At 46.2% G+C, this 20,501-nt stretch overlaps 1 protein-coding gene across 4 annotated transcripts in view; it reads left to right on the forward strand.

Annotated features, from left to right (window-relative positions):
- Window positions 1-966: 966 nt before the first annotated feature.
- ST6GAL1 (ST6 beta-galactoside alpha-2,6-sialyltransferase 1) overlaps window positions 967-20,501 on the forward strand; it is a 102,089-nt gene continuing 82,554 nt past the window's right edge. For 2 of the 4 annotated variants that reach the window (XM_045031283.1, XM_045031288.1), the window contains exon 1: window positions 1,966-2,166. The gene's annotated coding sequence lies outside the window, so the exon portion shown is untranslated. Of the gene's footprint in view, window positions 1,027-1,186; window positions 1,421-1,965; window positions 2,167-20,501 lie in introns of those variants that run through there. The other 2 variants (XM_045031286.1, XM_045031284.1) reach the window with 2 other exon arrangements.

The following is a 20,501-nucleotide window of genomic DNA, read 5'->3' on the forward strand; positions in this document are numbered from 1 at the left end:
CGGAGCCAGCATTGGCGCCCGGGACCGGCCGGAGCCGCAGCACCAGGACCAGTGCTGGCGCCACGGGGCCCGAGCCGGGCAGGAGCCGCAACCGCGGGGGCCGGGCTGGAGCCATGGGGCACGGGCCCAGCACCGGCACCCAGGACCGGCCGAGCCAGAGCCAGCACCGGCGCCTGGCTGGGCCAGAGCCGGCGCCCGGGACCGGCCGGGCCGGAGCCAGCACTAGCACCCGGGACTGTCCGGAGCCACAGCGCCAGGACCAGCACCAGCGCCGCGGGGCCTGAGCCGGGCTGGAAACGGAACCGGAACCGGCTCCGCGGGGGCCGGGCTGGAGCTGTGCAGCCGAAGCTGGGGGCGCTTGGCGGGGGCCGGGACCGGGCTGGGGCGCTCGGCCGGGGAGTGCCAGGCTGGAGGGAGCCGCGCTCCGGGACCAGGAGCTGTGCTTGAGGGAGCTGCTGAGCCAGCCGCACCTCCCCTCCCCTTCACGCCCCAGTTTACCTACCTGTCTGCCTGCTCCTTGTTCAGGCTTCCCGCAAACATCTGATTCATCGGAAGCGGGGGAGGAGAAGGGGGGTGGAGCAGGAGAGGAGGGGGAAAGTGAGCTTTGGCCGGAGCTTTTGTTAAATAAAGCAGTGGTGAGCTTGAACCGGTTTGCAGGGGTTCCCACGAACCGGTTGTTAACTTTAGCAGCTGGAACAACCTAAAAGGGCTGCTAAAGTTAACACCCGGTTCCTGCCAACCCCTGTGAACCGGCTCAAGCTCACCACTGCTTGGAAGGTACATTTGTAACAAAAGCATTATCAGCCCTCCAATGTCGCCCCCTCCCCCTTGCACCTCGTGTAGTCATTACACGTCTGCGGAGTAAAATGCTGCCATTGTGACACCCACCTGGAGAAAATGACAAAGACTGTAAGGGCCAGGGCAGTGGCGAATCAGACCCCCAGACCCCGAGCAGTCCGGGCGGAGGGGGAATGATGAGAGCGTGGCTGGCGCCGAAAGGGAAGCGCGAAAGGGAAGTTGAGGGAGGTCTGTTTCATTCAAGGCTCCTCAGTACACGCTGAGCTCTTATTAGCAGCTTTTAGTCTCCGTCGCCTTCTTTCACGCCCCTGGCCTCTCGGACACACACAAAGCCTCCCCTTGTTATTGGCACAGGAGTCTTGGCAGGCAGCGGCGGCTCTAGCTCTTTGGCCGCCCCACGCACAGCAGCCTTCGGCGGAGCGCCTGCGGGAGATCCGCGGTCCCGAAGCTTCGGTGCGCCGGAGCCTGGAGCCGCCGCTGCGGGCAGCCCTCCTCGCCCTTGTTTCCGCTATGCCGGGGGAGCGGATCCGCACTACGCTGCTGGCCTTGCCCTCCCAGCCCGCAGTGTTGCGGGGCAGGGGATGGGCGGGGGAGACGGAGCCCCGCGCACAGCACGGAGGCGGTAGGTCAGGGCTCAGGCTGCAGCTGGGCGGTGGACTTGCGGCGGGGCAGGCGGCGCTGGGCTCTGTGGCGAGGGGGTCGGAACGAGCAGCACACGCCGGCGGGCGCGCGGGCTCCCCTGCTCCGCCCGCGCCCGGCTCTCTAGGCGCGCTGCGTGCGGCGGCTCACACAAAGGCTGCAGAGCCCCGCGGCCCGTCTCTCCGGCTGGGGGGAAGTCGGCCGGGGCTCGGCGGCTGGCGGGGCGCTGGCTCCCCGGGGTCGTTGGGACTCGCTCTGATTTCGGCGGCCGGCCCACGGGGGGCGGGGAGGGACACACGTGGGGGCTCTGCCGCCGCCAGCCCCCTACTGGGGGCCGTCGTGCCCCTCCGCACGGGGAGGGGGAGCCGGAGCCGGGGCTGCAGGGAGGGCAGTGCCCGGGAGCGGCCGCGGAGCGGGCAAAGGTGGGGCACCTCTCCCCGCACCAGGTAGGCTCAGCGCCGCCGCCCCCCCCCCCCCGGGACTCGCGGGGCCGCTGTACAGCAACCTGGCCTCCGAGTTTCGTATAACATCCTCCTCCCCCTGGGCCGGGCTGTCGGCTTGGGTTTGATCTCGTCTCCTCTCCCGGGCCCCCCACCCCTCACTGGCAAACAACCGGCGAGGACTGTGGCTTGTGAATAGCTGCGAAGTAGCCGGGCGGTAACAAAGGGACCCCGGAGACCAGCGGCTGAGCTGCCCGGGCCGTGCTTAGCGCAGCAGCTGCAACCCCAAGTGAGTAGCACCAGCAACTTCTGGGTCTGCTGCAGGCGTGTGGTTGGCACACCCGAGGGAACCCGACCTGGACTCGGGGGTATTGGGGCTGGAAAGAGAGTGGGCACTTCTCTGGGCACAATGGCATGAGTCTGATTCTGGGCTGTTTCCTCTCTGCAGAGGTGGAGGGAGGGCACTGAAATTGCTAGGGGATTTATTATTTTTTTTAAGCAAAAATTTAATTGCGCTTCAAGTTCAACTCTGGATACTGCATTGTTCTCTCCCCCACCCCCAAAAGCTCACGCAGTTCCCTAGAGAGAAATCCTAGTTGTTATCAAGTACTTTTAAAATAAAATGTTGCTATAAATAAATTAAATAAGTCCATTCTATCAGGAGTTCACTGCAACAGAGTCTAAAAAAGGAATGATTAATCACCTGTTGCTTCTCCAAAAAACCAGCAGTTATTTTCGGTGTAGATTTTAGTGGCAGAAGTCTGCACTTTTAAAAAATAATGTAATTCTTTTATTTTTTAAAGACGAAGAATTAAAAGAAAACAAAAGAAACGGAAGATGCCCTTTGTTGTACAGTTGCAAGTTTCCACTTGGAAACTAATAAAGGGCTCACTGTAAATAATCTTCAAGAGTTGAGATAGACATTTCAACTTACACATCCAGAGAAAGTGGTTTCTTATGAATTTTTGCTGTGAAAGCCTGATCTTTCCGGATCTGTATGTTGTTTGATTTTGAATCTTTAAACTTTGCTCAAAACACTTCCTAAATAAAGGGGTTTGGTATTTATCTATGGGTCCTTTCTTGTATGCTAACACCTGTTCCTGTTGCAAAAACTCCTGTGAAATTTGATGTGCTGAATAAGTTGGCAAATGTTGACTATCAGTTCAATATGTAGAAAGAGCAACCCACTGAGATAATGTAACAATCAATACTGCATTTCTATAAGCTCCATGTAATTTTCCCCTTTTGAATATAAATGTGTTCTCTCTCTCTTTCTCTCTGAAGAACATTTTAATGGTTATGTACTGCTGTTAGTACTGGAGTAGTTTCCTTTAAAAAATACGCTCTGTGTGTGTGTTACTTTAAAGAAGACCAATAGAGATTCTTAATTTTTATATTGTATGCATTGCTAGCAGGTCTCAGCTACCAAGCTTGTACATACAGTTTTGGATTTTGTTTGCAGATTTCAGTTAGTAGAATGCTATATACAAATACTTCACTTCACAAGTATACTCCAGATATTTTGTTTTGAAACTGACAGATTGAACATTTGATGTTGCCAGACAGCAGGTGGACTGAATTTTTAAATTTGTTGAACTTGAGGGTTTAAATACGCTACTGCTTGTAGATCTTTGAAAGTATTCACCTCTGGACCAAATTCTGCCATCGTTGGTTAAGCAAGAGTCCCATGGGCTTTCTGCTCAAGTGAGGAGCACAGACTTTGGCCCTGGTTTAAATTGCTGCCATAACATTAATGAAAAGAACGGTTGGGTTAAACTGTACTCTATAATGTGAAGGTGATGATGTTGTTTTGATGGCAAAAATCACCAGAAGAACCGTGTGACTGTACTAGACAGAGATGTTAGTCTGATCTTGAAGTGTTTTATCTCAGTTTCAGAAAAGAATATTTTCAATTAATTTTATATATTAAATTTTCTCCATCCCCACCCCCCCCCCCCGGTAAAAGCATAAACATGAAGGGGCAGAATGTCAGCTTGTAAATGAAGCTATGCTTATGTATTCCTGTGGCTTTGCTACCTCTTTCTTGCCCTCCCCCCATCTTCTGTATATGCCCATTTGTAATGTTCCACCCTTTGCATCACTACCACAACCTCTAACACTACCTTTTTTATTCTTCTTTTTGTATTATTTTTGGGAGAGCAACAGCAGGGGAGGATTGGGGGCCTCTGGCAGTGCCATATGTTGAGTCCATTTTCCCCTGATGATGAATGGAGCCCAAACTGGTAATTGCCACAACCTGCCAAAACATCTTTGCACACAAGTCTCATCTATTGATGTCAATGCTACTCTGGGAATAGAGTTTTAGTTAGGTGCTGCAGAACCAGTAGAGGAAGGATTAACCTGTGTGGCTCTTTATTTTTGCATTTAGCAAAGGAGTAGATAATCTAGGATTTTTTCCACCCTCCAGAATTATAGTAGTATTAAAGAAGGTCAAATGAGGGGCCTGGAAGTGTGTTTGGTTCTTTGTTCTCTTCCACACCTTCCTAGAAGCATAATTTGTTTTCAGCTGAAGCCACTCGTTTGAGTTAATTATGTATTTTATTATTTAATTCCTAGTATAGTTCAATTTGCAGTAGCCTGTAGATACTTCATTGTTAGACAATTTTTTTATATGTTTATTTTAAAAATCAGACTAGAGTTAGGAGAAATGTCAGTTTACCCATTTAAAACATTTAAAAAAAATCTTCTCCGTTCTTTGTCACTTTTTGGGGGCGGGCCAAATCCAGTTCACATTACTCACATCCCTATTTTAAGGGAAGTCACAACAGAATACAAATTAGGAAAATGAAAGATGAATTACTGGAATTAGTGGTTTCATTAGAGGGAGTGTTTTTGATAATCTCACATAACTGTTTCCTGTAAACTGATATAATCACTGCTAGCATTAAAAACAAAACATCTGATAAGGACAAGTGTCAGAAAAATCCCATAGCTGTTGACCATAATAGAGTAAAGATTGTTTCTGAGCTCTGGGTGAAAAAGAGGATTTCAAAAGGTCTTATTGTTAAATGTTGTGAAAAGCCTTCCTGCCTGTTGAAATAAGATTTTCTAGCATAAGGTGCAAGCCCTCCATTTTATAAGTATCCTTGCATAAACTGTGTATTTTCATAATTTAAGACACATTTAAGCAGCAGCTTAAATCTTTGCTTGTTTAAATAATTCAGCACCATGTCATCTTGTCCAAAAATAGCAGTGGAGTTTCACGGGCATTACTCAAGGGTGGAAGATGCAGATTACAGAAAATGAGTTCGGATAGCTGAAAAATAGATATAACTTCTAGTGCACATATTCCTTTTCTGTCCTTCCATGTGTTACGCTCATGGCTAAAAGAGGGTTAAATAAGGTGAGTTACTCACTCTCTTATCTGTGCTGTAATGCGCATATCACAAGCCAGTTTACAAAAAGATTGCACCCAACTTTCCCATTTTGCTGGACCTGCACTAAATATTTGGGAGTATTATGCTCTACACCTGATATACTCTCTAGTTTCCCCTCAAACATTTCCCTTTTGCTTAGCACAGTAGAAGAGGACGTTAGTCAATGAAAGGAATCCCTCATAAATTGAGGAGGAAGCATGGATATTGATGATTTTATACAATTATTATATAATTATTATTTTTCCAAAAATATAGTTTTTTTTCTGTCCCTAACACTTTTTCCCGTCCCCTTCCACATTTTTCAGATTATTGTCTATCTTTGTGCAGGGTAGGCCAAAGGCTAAGTGAAAATTATTACAATGGAGCAAATGCAACGAGAAACTGGCTATTTCCAGTGCTCAAGCTTAACGAGGAAGGGGGACATCTAAGTATGGTGACCATATTTTCTCCAAGGGAAAATGGGACACCACCCGGGGTCAGCCCGAGGCCTCCGCATGCCCCCCAAATCCTCCATGCCTCTTGCCCGTGGGGCTGGCCCAAGGCCCCCTTGCTCCGCTAGCCCTCCCATGCACAGAGCTGGCCCAAGCTCCCCAACGCCTGCCTGCGTGGGGCTGGCCCGACCCCCTTTCTCTCCCCTTGCCCACAGGGCTGGCCCAGCCTGAGCTGCTCTCCTGAGCCCTCCCTCCAATGCAGAGCTGGTGTTGCTGCTTGAACCCCACTTTTTTTGGAAAACTGTGCATTTGTCCAGTTTGCTCTTTTTCAGCTGATCAGTTGGCAAGAACAAATGAGACAAATGCCCAGTGTGATGGTTTCCCCCTGGAGTGCCACCTGGAACTGGGGTAGTACTGAGCCCCCCTGACCCACCAGCCTGGGCTTCTTTTACACTGTACTGCTGTATAGCCTTCACTTTACCAGCATACATACAGGTAAGGACACATACAGATGCTGTGATCAGCTCAGTATAGGGAGGCACAGCTAGGGCACCTCCCAGTTCCTAAGGCATGCATCATTATAAGAGATGATTATAAGAGATAGCAAATGCATCAAAGCAGATTACCTAGCAAATAAAACATGCAAACTAAGCTTAATATACTACATAGATCAGATATGAATAGAAAATTCTCATTCAAAATATGATGCAAGCATGCAGCAGGCTCTTAAGGGGCAGGTTGCACTAACTTACAGCTTGGAATCCCCAGGTGTTTCATTCACAGGCTAAAAAAATCCCTTTAACCTGGGTCCAGCACTTCCCCCCAGTTCAGTCTTTGTTCCTCAGTTGTTTCCAGGAGTCTCTTTGGGTGGAGAATCAGTGAAGAACCCTGATGATGTCACTCCCCTGCCTTATATAGCTTTTGCATATGATGGGAACCCTTTGTTTCAAAGCTTGGTTCCCATGCCAGTCTGTGGAAAAACACTGGTATTCCAAGATGGAGACCTAGTCACATGTGCCTGTAATGTCATGGCAGCCATGAGTCAGAGGCTGTTTGTAGCATCCTCAGGATCCCTCGGCCCCCTGCGAGATAAACTTCTTCTAAGGCCTATTTTTTTCTCTAATGGCCCTTTAACCTGAAGTTTCCTTTCCCAGCCAGCCATCTAGACTGAGTGCATTCTATCTGGTAGGTGTTCCCCAGGTATAAACTGATTTATAATATGGATATATAGTCAATATTTTTAACTTCAGATACAAAAATGATACATGCATATAAGTAGGACAATCATATTCAGTAAATCATAACCTTTCCAATGATACCTCACATGACTTATCTTGCATTAGGTACATTATGATTATGTCATATTCATGTAATAATATCTCTGAAGAATAGGGGGTGCAGTGTCACTCCCAGTTTTGCCAAAAAAGTCAGAACAGCCAGGACAGGGCTTAAAGAAAGGACTGTCCTGGCCAAAATGGGATGTATGGTCACCCTACCTCTAAGGCTATGTCTACACTACAGCTTATGTCTGCAGCACTTATGTTGCTCAGGAATATGAATAAACCAAGCTCCCAAGTGACATAAGTTACACTGACATAAGTGCTGGTGTGGACAGCGCTATGTTGGTGGGAGAACTTCTCCTGCCGACATAGCTTCTGCTTCTCGCAGAGGGGGTTTATTATGCCCATGGGCGCCAACTTATATGGGCTCTTGGAGCTAAAGCCCCAGGAATATTCATAATCAGGGGCTCTGCTCCACCAATATTTGGAGCTAGATTTTTCCCCCTCCCCGGAGCTTCCCTGCCTGAATGTAAAGAGAGCGCACAGCGCGTCTCTCTCTCCTTTGCTGCTGCTGCCGTAGCCTAAGGGCTGCAGCATTAGCATAAGAGGAATGCTAACTGCTGCTGAAGCACTCAGGAGGGGGAGGGGAGGGGAGGGGGCCTCCCCTCCCCTCCCCTCTCCTCTCCTGCCCCTACCTGGAGGAGACACAAACCGGCCAGGAGACAGACATCACTCACCTTAGCAGCTGCTGGGGCTTCCGTGAGTGTTTGACCCTATGATTTTTTATTATGTTTGAGTGTTTGACCCTATGATTCCCCCCCTGCCCCAGCCCCAGTCCCAGCCCCTACTCCTACCCCCAGTGAGGCACAGCAGGCTGCACAGGGGAGGCAGGAAGCCACATGTGAAGGCAATGCCCCCTCCCCCAGCACCCACCAACCCACCCGCCACAGGAGGGATGGGAGAGGGAGGCTTCCTAGACCTGAGCAGCTGGGGCTTGGGTGAATTTTATGACACCCTGCTCCCCCGTCCCATAGCCAGCCACCACCCTGCCTACCCCACGTCTGCCCCATTCTGGGCAAGGGGCAGCCCCATCCACAGTGAAGTTATGGTGAGGGGCAGCAACATGGAAGGCCACCTGTGCCGCCCCCCCCCCCCAGTACCCATCATAGGGGAGGGGAGTGAGCTTTCTGGACCTGAGAGGGGCCCTAGGAGCATGTGCAGAGTGTGTGTGCCGTGGATGGCAGGAGGGGTCCCTCCCCTGGAGCTTGCTGCTGCCAGTGGTGGTGATGGGGAGTCCTCTCTGGCCCTAACCCTGGGGCAGCCTGTCTGCACCCCAAGTTCCTCATCCTCAGCCCTGCCTCACCCCAAAGCCTGCACCCCCAGCACCGAGCACACTCCTGCACTGTGAACCCCTCAGCCAGTCAGGACTCTGGGGGAGCCTTCTCTCTGAGCATACTGTCTCCAGGGCAAGAAGTTTACACCTTCCTGGGTCTGACGTCGGAGCATTCAGCATGCCCTTCCACACCATGCACTTTCCGCAGCGAGTCTGCCCAGGCAGGTCCTGGGGCAACCAGAGGTCCCTGCACCTCAACTCTGCAGTCAGATGTGACTCTCAGCCAGACAGTAAAACAGAAGGTTTATTAGAAGACAGTGCAATACTTATCAGTGCAATACTGAAGGCCTGTTTGTATCTGGCTTAGAGCGGGGGGGGGGGGGGGAGCAAAGTAATAAATTCAAAAGTAAACCAAGCTAACAGCCTTGAAAGAGGCATAGAGCCTGTTTACCACATACGCCTAGCACTGTATGTGTAGATGTTGCCAGCACAGAATGCTCGAGGACAGCAACAGTGGTTCGTTGCCCGGTGTGCTTCGCTTCACAATTTATCTCGTTAGTAACTTTTCAAGGCTGTTAGCTTGGTTTACTTTTGAATTTATTACTTTGCTCCCCCCCCCCTAAGCCAGATACAAACAGGCCTTCAGTATTGCACTGATAAGGAGCAATTACACATTCCATTCTTAATTCTGGCTAGTGAGGTCGATCAGAGTCCAACATGGAAGTGGTTTGGGCAAACATAGCACCAACCTGGGCTCATTCAGGCCTGGCACAGAAAGGCCTCATTAACACTGTGGTTTTCCACCCTCCTGAGTTACCTAGGGCTATGCCTAATGACAACAATTCCCCCCTTTGAGAATACTCAACAAACTTTTGGCTGAGTTTTCTCATACTTTGAAGACAAAAAAACAATTAAGCTCTAGGGAGCTGGGGTTAGTAATGAGGGGGTATTCAGTTCCACATTTATCCTCCCCATGGATCCGGTAGGATTTGGTATGTGGGAGCCCACACCCACCCTAACCGGTCCATATACTTGGAAGGAGCACTGTGAATGTTCACACTTCCATCCAGAAAGTGTCCAAGTATGTTATCATGACCACAGATTATATGGTTCCTGATGCATCTGTAAGGGCAGTGGACCAAGTCTGGTGCTCAAGACCAATCTAAACCTACCAGATTCCACTGCAATGCCTTCCCAGTCTCAGTGATTTTTAATACCATCTCTGTCAGCAACTTCTGGGTCATAGAACGAAGGATGGAAATGACATGTAACTCACCAACTCCAGCCTGTACTTGGGATAGCTGAGCTTTAAAAATAAGGCTAGTGGCCTTTTCTAGTTGGCCCAATTTCTTACCATGTTCTCAGCTTTTAAGAATATTTCAAATGGCTGCTGCATTATTGGCCCTAGTCCACAGCGATCTGGTCAATTCCCTCTTCTTGCAGAGGAAATAACCCAGGCTTTCTGTTGTGCTAATCTAATGGCAGCCCCTTGTGAGGAATATATGCTGAAGGATTCATCCAAAACCACAGGGCGCAGCCTGTAGAATAAACCCCAAAATCCAATCAATACCACATTCCCAAACAAGGGTCCCACAAATTTCTTCCTGCCAGTGTATAATTCTTTGTTTCTTCACCAGGGTCAGTTCTTAATGTCCTTTTTGGTCAGGAAATCCTGGATTCTGGCACTTCACAACGCTGTTGGTGGTCAGCAGGACTTAATAAGGGTCTTTCCAGCGTAGAGCCAAAGCAGTCTTTCGCTGGTGGACCTTTACATCGATCCAGTTTCCTGGTTCCAAGGAGTGGCAGGGCTTCTAGGGTCTTTGTGTAGTGCGTCTTTACCTGTGAAAAAAAGAAACCTAACACATTTCATTAGTGCCTGTCAGCAATTTGTAGACTTTACAGCTGTGTGGGCACATTCAAGCCCCCCTTGTCTTGGTTGTTAGCTAAGTCTTAGCTGAGAGCAGTGTCCTTGAATGGGGCCAATGCCCTATCCTTAAACTGAGCATGTTAGTTATTTTTCCTCAGTTAACTCGTTCTTCTTCCTTTTTCCTTTTTGGCTTCTTTTAACCTACAAAGGAAACTTAGTCTTCACTTATACACCTTTTTAAATAATGAACACATATACATTGCCTTTATACAGTACATTAGTCTTATTATTTAAAGTTTGTCACATATATCCTTTTACTGAAATAACTTTTTTCAGAGCTTTGGGACAACAAGCTAGGACAAGCACACCCACTTTGATGAGTTTATTTCATACAACCTCTAGTCCAATAGTTTCCCACCATCCCCAGCCCTTTGGCTAGAAATCTGAGGTAGCCAGAAGGATTCCATGTACAATATGGGGAGTGGGTTAACTTTCCATGTTCCTGCTTCCAAAGACTGTTGGTATGCAAGTTTTAATAACAAATTTCAATTAAAAGATTTGGCCAATAAAGTTTCTCTTTCTCTTACTTAAGGAAATGTATTAGACTTTAGTATATCATATTTTTCCTAATTTATCCAAACACTTTGTATTCCAAGTTGAACAAAACAAGTATCTGCATTCCAATCCAGACTATCCCATAAAAATATTAAACAAAACAATTCTGGCCACGAGACAAACACCATAAGACAGAACATAGAACACAAAACATAATTTTTACTGTGCCATCAAATGCATGGTATGTTAAATGCTGTTCAGCTAGCATCAGTTTTCTCTGATTATCTGAAAGACAAAAACAGAAGTCTACCCTTTCTGGGCAGTCAATCATCACTGAAAATATACAAGTACCTTCGTTAATTTCAGGCAAAACAGGGGAATTACCCCATATTTTCTTATATATGTTTTATAGGCAGCTTAAGTTTCAGTGACTTTTATCTTATTAGTTAGATAACTTGCATTAATACAGATGCTTTCTGGCTTGCTTTTTACTTTTAACTCCTGCTTTTAAACACCGAAAGAAAACATCACCACTTATAGTGCCTTTAGAACCTAATAAGATTTCAATTACGTAGCACTATATACATTCTTTAGATAATTCAACTAAATGGGTCATAGCCAAATGATTGCAATCTAATAATTCCTTTGCCTGAATTTATTTACAAACATTTCAAAGACACCAAGATTTTTTCTCTTTAGCATTTTTACAAAGTTCAACTGCTGTTCCCTCCAGCAACTACGGAGTTAACTTTTCACTCTGCCTTAAATCACTCGCTTGTTCTCCAACAACCACTTTTATCAACTTAAATCACCATTCCAAGTATCCTCCTGGGTATTTGAAATCCCCATGTTTATACCTATTTACTCCTTTCTTCCACTAGACCCTCAAAAGTTTCCAACCTGTTTTCTAATCTCTCAGTCTGTTGCCTGCTCGCCTGGGCCCGATCCTTCTTTTCTAGCTGAACCGTTCCTTCCATAGGCACCAATTTGCTCCATTACCAGTTTTAACTAGGAGGGTGGGCTTCTCAACTAGCCCCCACCCTTCTGGTCTTTTCCCTAAAACATTTTTACTCACAAGACTACCCGAGTCCTCCCTTGTGAGGCTTGCCACCTGGGCAAAACGCATGGCCCACTGGTGTTTAATTATTTAATTTCCTCTTGTAGCAAACACACTGCTGTTACGGCGTATGCTGAGCACAAATAGTTAAATTTTGGCAAGTCCCTGAAGGACTGGTACTTGCTTAGCCAGGGCTTCCTTTTCTAACTGGAAATCCTGTCTCAAGGCCTGCAACTTGCCCTGGGCGCAGGTTTGAGTTGCTGCCTAGGTCATGATCTATGCTCTTAATTGCTCAATTCTAGTTATCAAGTACATATTTATTCCTTTTCTCCAACTACTCTATTGCCCAGTCCTGCTACAACTGGGGGTAGATCCACTTGACACCCTTGCCGGTCAACCAGGGTGGAGAGAGGAATGCTAAACCCCTTTCCAGTTCTCAGACTTACTGCAGCTGAGAGTGGGCTTACCTTTAATCATGCAATCCTCAACATATAACACCAACAGTACCAAAAAAACCCATAAAGTAACAAGGGTAAAACAAATGGATGGTGTAAATTCTACAGGGTTCCCCCATTCTCAATTGCTCACCAAACTGTGACAAATCTGTTACCAATTTATCTACTGCAGGACGTTGGGGGAGGATAAAACACACCATATAACCAAATTTTAAAGCTTCATTAAAAACAATAAAACAACAATGGAGAGTATTGGGAACGCTCCCACATCTCTCAAAAAAATATAAATGCCCCAAGTCTTAAGCCACTTTTCACACATATCCAGACTGGCCACATCTGTATATAACATTCAGAGAAGGGGAATAGGTGGACGGGAGATTATCCTGTATACAGCTTGTCCAGAATTTCCAACATGCTTCCACTCTTGGGAGGGCTGTTTTTTTTTTTTTTGTTTTTTTTTTTACACCCTGGAATCTCCTGCAGTGTTTCTTTCAGAGATTCCAGTTCAGGTCACCAAGCCATACCAGCTCTGGGATTGCAAAGACTGTTAAATCTCACTGAACAGTTAAGCTTTGCAAGTGCAATCTCAGTTTTATAACTTATATTGCCTTCAGTTTACCTCTGTCTATATTTTCCCACGGCCAGCTGGGGCCAAAAGCAGTTTTTCTTTGTACTTAGCATAGTTTGCGTTGATTCTTGACCTTGTACTCAGAGCAGCTTTCTCTTTATCTCTGGGCTTAGCCGAGTTTCAAATTAACCCATTCCTAGACAAATTGCTCACACTGTGTCAGAGGCTTTTCTTTGGTGATTAAAAGCTCCTCTGAGATATATGATCTTATCTAGATTGAAGGTACCTTCTAATGGGCATTGTTTAGATGGATTTTCACGCGTGTAAAGATTCCAATTCTCTAAATACCTGCAGGTTTTAGGACCATAATGTATGTACATATAATATGCTGGGGTACCCTTATGGAGTGAGGTGGAATGTTTAGACTGTCCCTTACCCATTGTCCACTTACACACACACACACACACACACACACACACACACACACACACACACACACACACACAAAGGGTGCCCTGTCTGCGCTAGCAGCTCATAAACTAAGGATCTCTCCCTACAGGGGACTCACACAGGAGAGACTAACAAGAATGACCATGACTCTCCTACACCTCCCTTCAGCAAAGAGCGTCGGCTAGTCTCTGGGAGACAGCGCCGCTTACTCTGATTGCATCCAGTGAGATGATCAGACTGTCAGTAGCCCACACGGAAAGAAAGGGGGGAGGGAAGATGGGTTCACACACTCCTAGACCCAGGTAGCTTCCTCGCCGGACGATGCCAGGCAGAGTCAGCCCACCATGGGTCGGATCTCCTAAAGATCCACTAGTTACCGGGCTTGCGTTAGAGTAGTCCTGATCATGAGTTTTCACTTCACAGGGTATTCTGGGCGTCTTCCGGTAACAATCACTCACGCTGATATATACACACACACACACACACCCCAAGGCCATATTTCCTATTACCACGATGCATCTTATCTTGCTGCACAGTCAATAAATTCAGATGGCGTGAGCCCAACAGAGACAGACATCCCCACGGGCAGTTCTCCTCCCAGTGCAGCTCTGGGGCATATGATGGGGGATTTTTACAAGAGCTCTCCATACAAACAGCTTCAGAAGCTACCTGTTTGCTGACAAAACAGAAGTAATTGAAGGATCAAGTTATAATTAAGTGATCCATCCAGTGGCCACCTTTCCTGGCTCTCTAGCTGATATTGAGGCCAGTCAACTGTACAGAACCTCTTTCCAGTTTACTCTTAGTCATTGGATCCAAACCAAACACTTTCCAATTTGCTAGAATGCATTCTAGGGGCATACACCATGCCCTGCCTGTACTCTATCCCTGCCCCATACCTATGGGAAGACACTGGGCGTCCCCAGGTCTTAACAGGCAAACAAAAGGTTAACAGCACTGGACTGTTCCTACCTTATCCACAGGACTGGTTCCTCACCGTCACCCGCAGCTGCTTCTCCACTATCTGAGTGCGTTGCACCGTTGTGCCTTCCAAGGTCGGCCTGACACGTCTCTGCCGAGGCCCCCGGTAAAGGCACCGGTGCGCGCTGGGCGTCGGCTGTGACTGTCGTCCACCGGCCATTGGAGGAGTCCGGGCAAGGCACAATTTTGCCTCGAGCCCACCCAGGGACGCCAAAACTGTTGCCAGCACAGAATGCTCGAGGACAGCAACAGTGGTTCGTTGCCTGGTGTGCTTCGCTCCAATAAACACACCAAGGTGGAGAAGCAGTTAAAGTTTATTTGAGCCCAAATAAGGTGCAAGGGAGACATAGCAATCTCAAATTCTGCACACAGATGCAAGCTGTGTTTCTCCTCTTATACATGATTTTAGCTAGGCATTTTCATTACCACCCACTATTCTCCCCCCCTCCCTTTACTCCCCTCCTATATAGTAGACACATTGTATAGCTAGCAATTACACTAAGCAAATTAAATCATTCTTGCAAACAATTTATCTCATTAGTAACTTTTCAAGGCTGTTAGCTTGGTTTACTTTTGAATTTATTACTTTGCTCCCCCCCCCCCGCCCTAAGCCAGATACAAACAGGCCTTCAGTATTGCACTGATAAGGAGCAGTTACACATTCCATTCTTAATTCTGGCTAGTGAGGTCGATCAGAGTCCAACATGGAAGTGGTTTGGGCAAACATAGCACCAACCTGGGCTCATTCAGGCCTGGCACAGAAAGGCTTCATTAACACTGTGGTTTTCCACCCTCCTGAGTTACCTAGGGCTATGCCTAATGACACCAACATAGACATGCCTAAAATGTGGTGGGGGCTTAATTCCTTTAACTGCTACTGGGTCCCAATGGATTGGGATTCATCTGTTCTAGTCCAGGAAGAAATAAAACACCATTGTTACAGTGCTACAGCAGTTCTTAATACAGTAGCCTTTTGCAGAAACTATAGTATTTCCAAGGTCTTTGTCATAAGTAGTTAGTTAAGGGTTAAGTTCTACCTGTAAAGGGTTAACCCAGACCTGGTGAAACACCTGACCAAAGGACCAATCAGGGAAGAGAATTTGAAAATCCCAGAGAGCGGGAACTTGGGTCTCTGTGTTCTTTGTTCTGTGTTCTTAGCCGTCTGGAACTACACCAGCCCAGATGTTTAACCAAGTCTGCTCATCTTTCTGAACTAATTTCTTCTATTCAAGCTAGTGAGTATTAGAAGTACAGGGTAATTTCATATAAGAATCCTGTGTCTGCAATTCGGTGTGTTTGTATTGATTATTCGTAATTTTGCCTGTATTGTTTGTACTGAGGAAAAGGGAGAAATTTCTCCAGGGATTAATAAGATTAGACCCTATGAATGTCTATCTTGGATTCATAGAGATTGTGTATTTTTTCTCTTCTTTTTTTTATTCTTTTAATAAACTCTTTTAAGTTCAGGACTTGGTTAAGTTCCTTACCTGTGGATTCAGGGGAAGGAAGCTAGGCGCCACTCTGTGGAGACAAGGGTTGTCTCCAAGCAGAGAAAGCAGGGAAGGGAGAGGGAAGGAAAGGAATCTTCCTCCCTCTGTGCTTTGATCTGTGCTTCCCCGGGAAAGTCTCTGGAAGGAGGAGAGGGAGGGGGGAAGTGGGCTGCTTCCCTGTGTGTAGAGATTCAAGGAGTTGGAATCAAGGTATCTCTCTCTCCAGAGCAGGCTGGAGAGAGGGAAGAGAAGGGAGGGGGAAGGTTCCTCCTCTGTGAGTGGATCTGTGTTCCCAGGGAGTGTCTTTGAAGGGAGACAGGGGGGGACAGAGGGGTGTCTCGATTCACCGAAATAATCGAGTGGTGGCAGCGAGAAGGAACCCTACCCTAAGGGTTAGGGTGGTGGCAGAATACCTGCGGGTCCCCATCTTTGAACCCACAAGCTCAAAGTGGGGGTGAGATCCCAGGACAGTCTTAAATAACAGAGGTAAGGAATTCTTAAAGACATGGGGTCATTTTGTATCCTCCCAAGGAAATATTTGGGAGAATGGCCCATGAAATTCTTCGGAGGTGAACTTCCTTTTCCCTCAGAAGCGGGAGGGTTTATGGGACTGTGGAGTGGGTTTTTATCTCCTTACCCTGCAGACTTTGGGAATAAACAGAAAAGGGAAGCTCCAATCTTGGAGGAGCAGCCCTCTGCTATTCCCCTGGGTTCTCCTCCTCACTGGCAACACAGCTACTTGGCTCATCAGAAGCTGCTGCTTTGCGGGAGACACATATGCTGAGCCTAAGTTAAATAACCTATTTCCTTTTATTTATGTAGCACTCCTAAAGTGTTGGCAGGAACATATCCTTGGCCTGTGGAGGCCAGCATGTTGCAGAGAATGGCACTTTCCTGGCATCAGCCCCTCATAGCCCTGAAAATCTGGGGTGGACTAACCAAGAAGATCTCCAACAGAGAGGCTTCTTGGGGTGGGTCCCAGAGGGAGGGACAGTGTCACAGAAATGGTGCTCCCCCGTTTTGTGTCTCCCAAGCTAGATCTGTCCACTCTGACTCTTCTCCCCTTATGGAAGTGGAGGAGATAACCATAGCCATATTTTTGTTTATCTTCACGGTACCTCCTTTCTAATAGACAAAATACTCCCAATCTTACTGAGAAAAGAATTCAGTTTCAGGCAGTGGACGCAAGGGATTGAGGCTTTTATTTACAGGCCTTTATGACACATTGTTCCCACTAGGTACCTCTCTGGCTAAATAGGAAAGTGAGTTTAAAATTGTTCCTTTTACTAAGAAGAGCCATTCTCTCTTTGGACATGTACCAAATTCCCTGTAATGTCTGTTAGGAACTCTCAGACATCACCTAACATTTTCTTGAGTTGGCCTTATGTTCCTATAAGACAGAAAGTCCTGTGCAACCAAAGTTTGTGACAAGGCTGTAGCAACAAGGATGCTTTTTATAATAACGAGGTTACTGTTCCTTTGGAAACTTGTTTTAACTTGGTTAAGTCAAACCTTGGAACAGTGCATAGATTTAAACCTGGACTTGTTTACTGAGACTTGAAGTTGTATCGGGACAAATGATAGAAATGCCTGAATTTTAGCAAAGCGCTTGTAGCTGTAACTGACTAAATTGCATGATGTAATTTGGAAATGTGTGTGAGGAAAGTAGGGTTCCCAATTTGAGACAGAGATGGATTACGTCTAGTCATTGACAAAGTGCAGATTTATGAGATCTGGTTTACTTAGTCTCCAGCCATATATAAGTCATCATCACCAAGTGTATATTTAAAAGTTATGTCACTTGACTGGCATCATTTAGCTCCAATGCCAGTAGTAAAGGGTATGTGATTGTTTCTGAACTTGCCTTTTACGTAAATTCAGATGTGCCAGTTTAAAAACTAGAATGTGAAAGGGATGCTGTCAAGAACGGTAGGTCCAAAATTTTCATTGACTTCAAGGCCAAAAGGGATCATTGATCAAATAGTCTGATCTCCTGCATAACACAGACTATAGAATTCCCCAGTGATTCATATGTGTAGCCCATCAAATTTCAGGTGAACTAGAATGTCTTTTAGAAGAACATTGATTTAAAGACTCTAAGAAGTAATCGAGAGTCCACTACTTCCTTTGATAATCTGCTCCAGTGGTTTATTGCCCTCACTGTTAAAAATGCACATCTTATTTAGTTTGAAACTTGTTGACTTCAACTTCTAGTCTTTGGCTCTTGTAACATCTTTGTCTGCTAGATTAAAAAGCATCACATCTTCTCCCCCTGTAGGTAATTACAGATTGTGATCAAGGCATCTCTTAACTTTCTCGTTAGCACCTTTGGCTTTCATTGTACGAAGTGATTTCCAGACCTCTAGCCATTCTCATTGCCCTACTCTGATCCTACTTCTCTCAATATTTCACTTTAGAAACTCTGTGATTCTGTGTCTCTTTAAACCGGTTATTTAAAGCTGTTTTTCTTAAGACGAAACACTACACATTTCAACACTCAATAACAAACCATCAGTGTAAACAGCACCATCTTCCAGTGCCATGCAGAGGACAGCAGCTGGATGAAGAGAAGCAGGCCAAAGCTCAAGGGAGCAAGATAGAGGTGATACTGATAGGAAGCACATTGAGGAACTCTCCTCTGTTGCGGGCACCTGTTCATTGGTTATAATGTTGCTTACTTTTGGATTTTTCAATGCTATTCAGTATGCAAGTATCCAAGGTCCCTTGCCTGATATTCGTTGGATTGAGCACTCCATTGGGTTGGGTCAGCTGAGACATACAGGAATACGTGAGCACTGGAGATAGTCAGAACTTCAGTGGGAGCTGGACCTAGACTAAGGAATCCACTCCTACAAGAAATAAAAATGTCACTGACTTCAGTGGAATCTAATGCAATCCCCGTTTCTTCAGGTAGCTTTTCCTTGTTGGCCCATCTGTGAATCTCATGTGCACAAGCTTGCATGTGCATGCACAGTCACCCATCTGTGTATGTGTGTGTGTGTGTATATATATATATATAGTATGTGTAAATAATACTGAAAAAAGTCCACTACCTATCCAAATTTTCCCCTACAGCTGGCAAAGCAAGAGTTTATTTTTGTATTTGTTTTTCTTAGCTACTTAGGCAGGGCTTTAGGATACCATTGCAAAGAAAGCCATATAAGTACATAGATAGCTATACAGACAGCTGTCTCCACTTGTTTATAGCAGCAATAAATGTGTGGACACTCTCCTAATGTTACTAACCCCACAAGGTGTTAACTTCAGAGCTGAGTTGGGACCATTTAAAAGCTAACAGTATGAGGATCTAAATATCTTAATACCATCTCCTTATGCTTTTATTGTCCTCCCTCAGGATAGGCTGTTAGCCTAATTCAGAGCAGAATGGACTTTGTTATGCTGCCCCAGTGAAAGGAGATTAGGTGGTTTCTGCCCCTTCAATCTTAGATTTTTACCTTTTAATGTCTCACTCTCCTGTAGAAAGTGCAATGGAGAATGAGCTGTTGGCTACTAGGTACTGTACATATCACCTGGGAAAGTGGCTTCTATGCAGGAGTGACAGTAACATAGAAGACTTACCTGTGCGGTTTCCAGGTACCTCGGGTGGAAGGGACAGGGTGGGACTTGGGGGGTCAGCCTCCCTGAGCCAGCCCATCCATGCTGCCTGACCCGCACTGTCCAGGGCTCTGGCGGCGATTTAAAAGGGCCTGAGGCTCCAGCCACTGCTGCAGTAGGGGCATCGGCGGCTGGGAGCCCTGGGCCCTTTTAAATAACTGGCCCTCAGGGAAGCTGCCCCTTTTGCCCCGCAGTCAGCGTCCCTGCCGGTAGAGTCGCTGATGTGTGTGTGTGTGTGGAAAGGGACAGCGATGTTAAAGCGCTTAATGTCGGCTGCGTATGGGCCAGTACCGGCAGCCACTTCTTACTGGTACACCGTACCGGCCAACTTTCACCCCTGCTTCTGTGGATTCATGGCAAGGTCTGCATCTTACCCTGGGGAGCTCAGCAGATACTTGAATAATGTGCAGTCTGTTTTAGATCATGGGAGAGGAAGGCTGATTATCAAGTGGAATTCTCTGTCTGCTCTAGTTAGGCAGAATCCCCTGGTTTTTTGTCTGAACTCCTTGTGCTTACTTACAAGAACAGTGACTTAATTTTCAGGGGTTCTCACAGCAGATTTGTTGGTTGCCACTCTGACAGTTTTTCCTGAAATACTTGTCTAACTTTAGGGAAAACAAATATGCACATTTACACATGCAAATCATGGTAATTTATTTATGTGGTGGTTTGTTTTTTTGGAGACTCAATAATAAAAATAATGTACAGTTGCCTCTATTCTTTACTGCCTCTAAACACAATAGAAACACAAATAAGGTGCTTTGCATGTTCTTGCGTATTCACCCACGAAAGCTCATGCTCCAAAACGTCAGTTAGTCTATAAGGTGCCACAAGACTCTTAGCTGCTTTTACAGATCCAGACTAACACGGCTACCCCTCTGATACTTGCATGTTCTTGTCTTTTTTGTTGTTTTTTTTGCTTTTTTGGTAAAAGGTGGATGTCTGTACAACAATTCTGAACTAAATTTAAAAATGCTTTTACATAATAAAAGTCTAAATAATAATGAAAAACATATCTGCAAATGTGTCAAAATTTCTTTCTTGTTCACAGATTTAAAAAAAATCAGTCCAATCCAGTAATAACAATGATAATACTGTAGTAACTAAAAACATATCGCTGTTTTATTGTACTTTACTAATACAG

This window comes from Mauremys mutica, chromosome 9 (assembly GCF_020497125.1).
Source record: "Mauremys mutica isolate MM-2020 ecotype Southern chromosome 9, ASM2049712v1, whole genome shotgun sequence".
Lineage (NCBI taxonomy): Eukaryota > Metazoa > Chordata > Testudines > Geoemydidae > Mauremys > Mauremys mutica.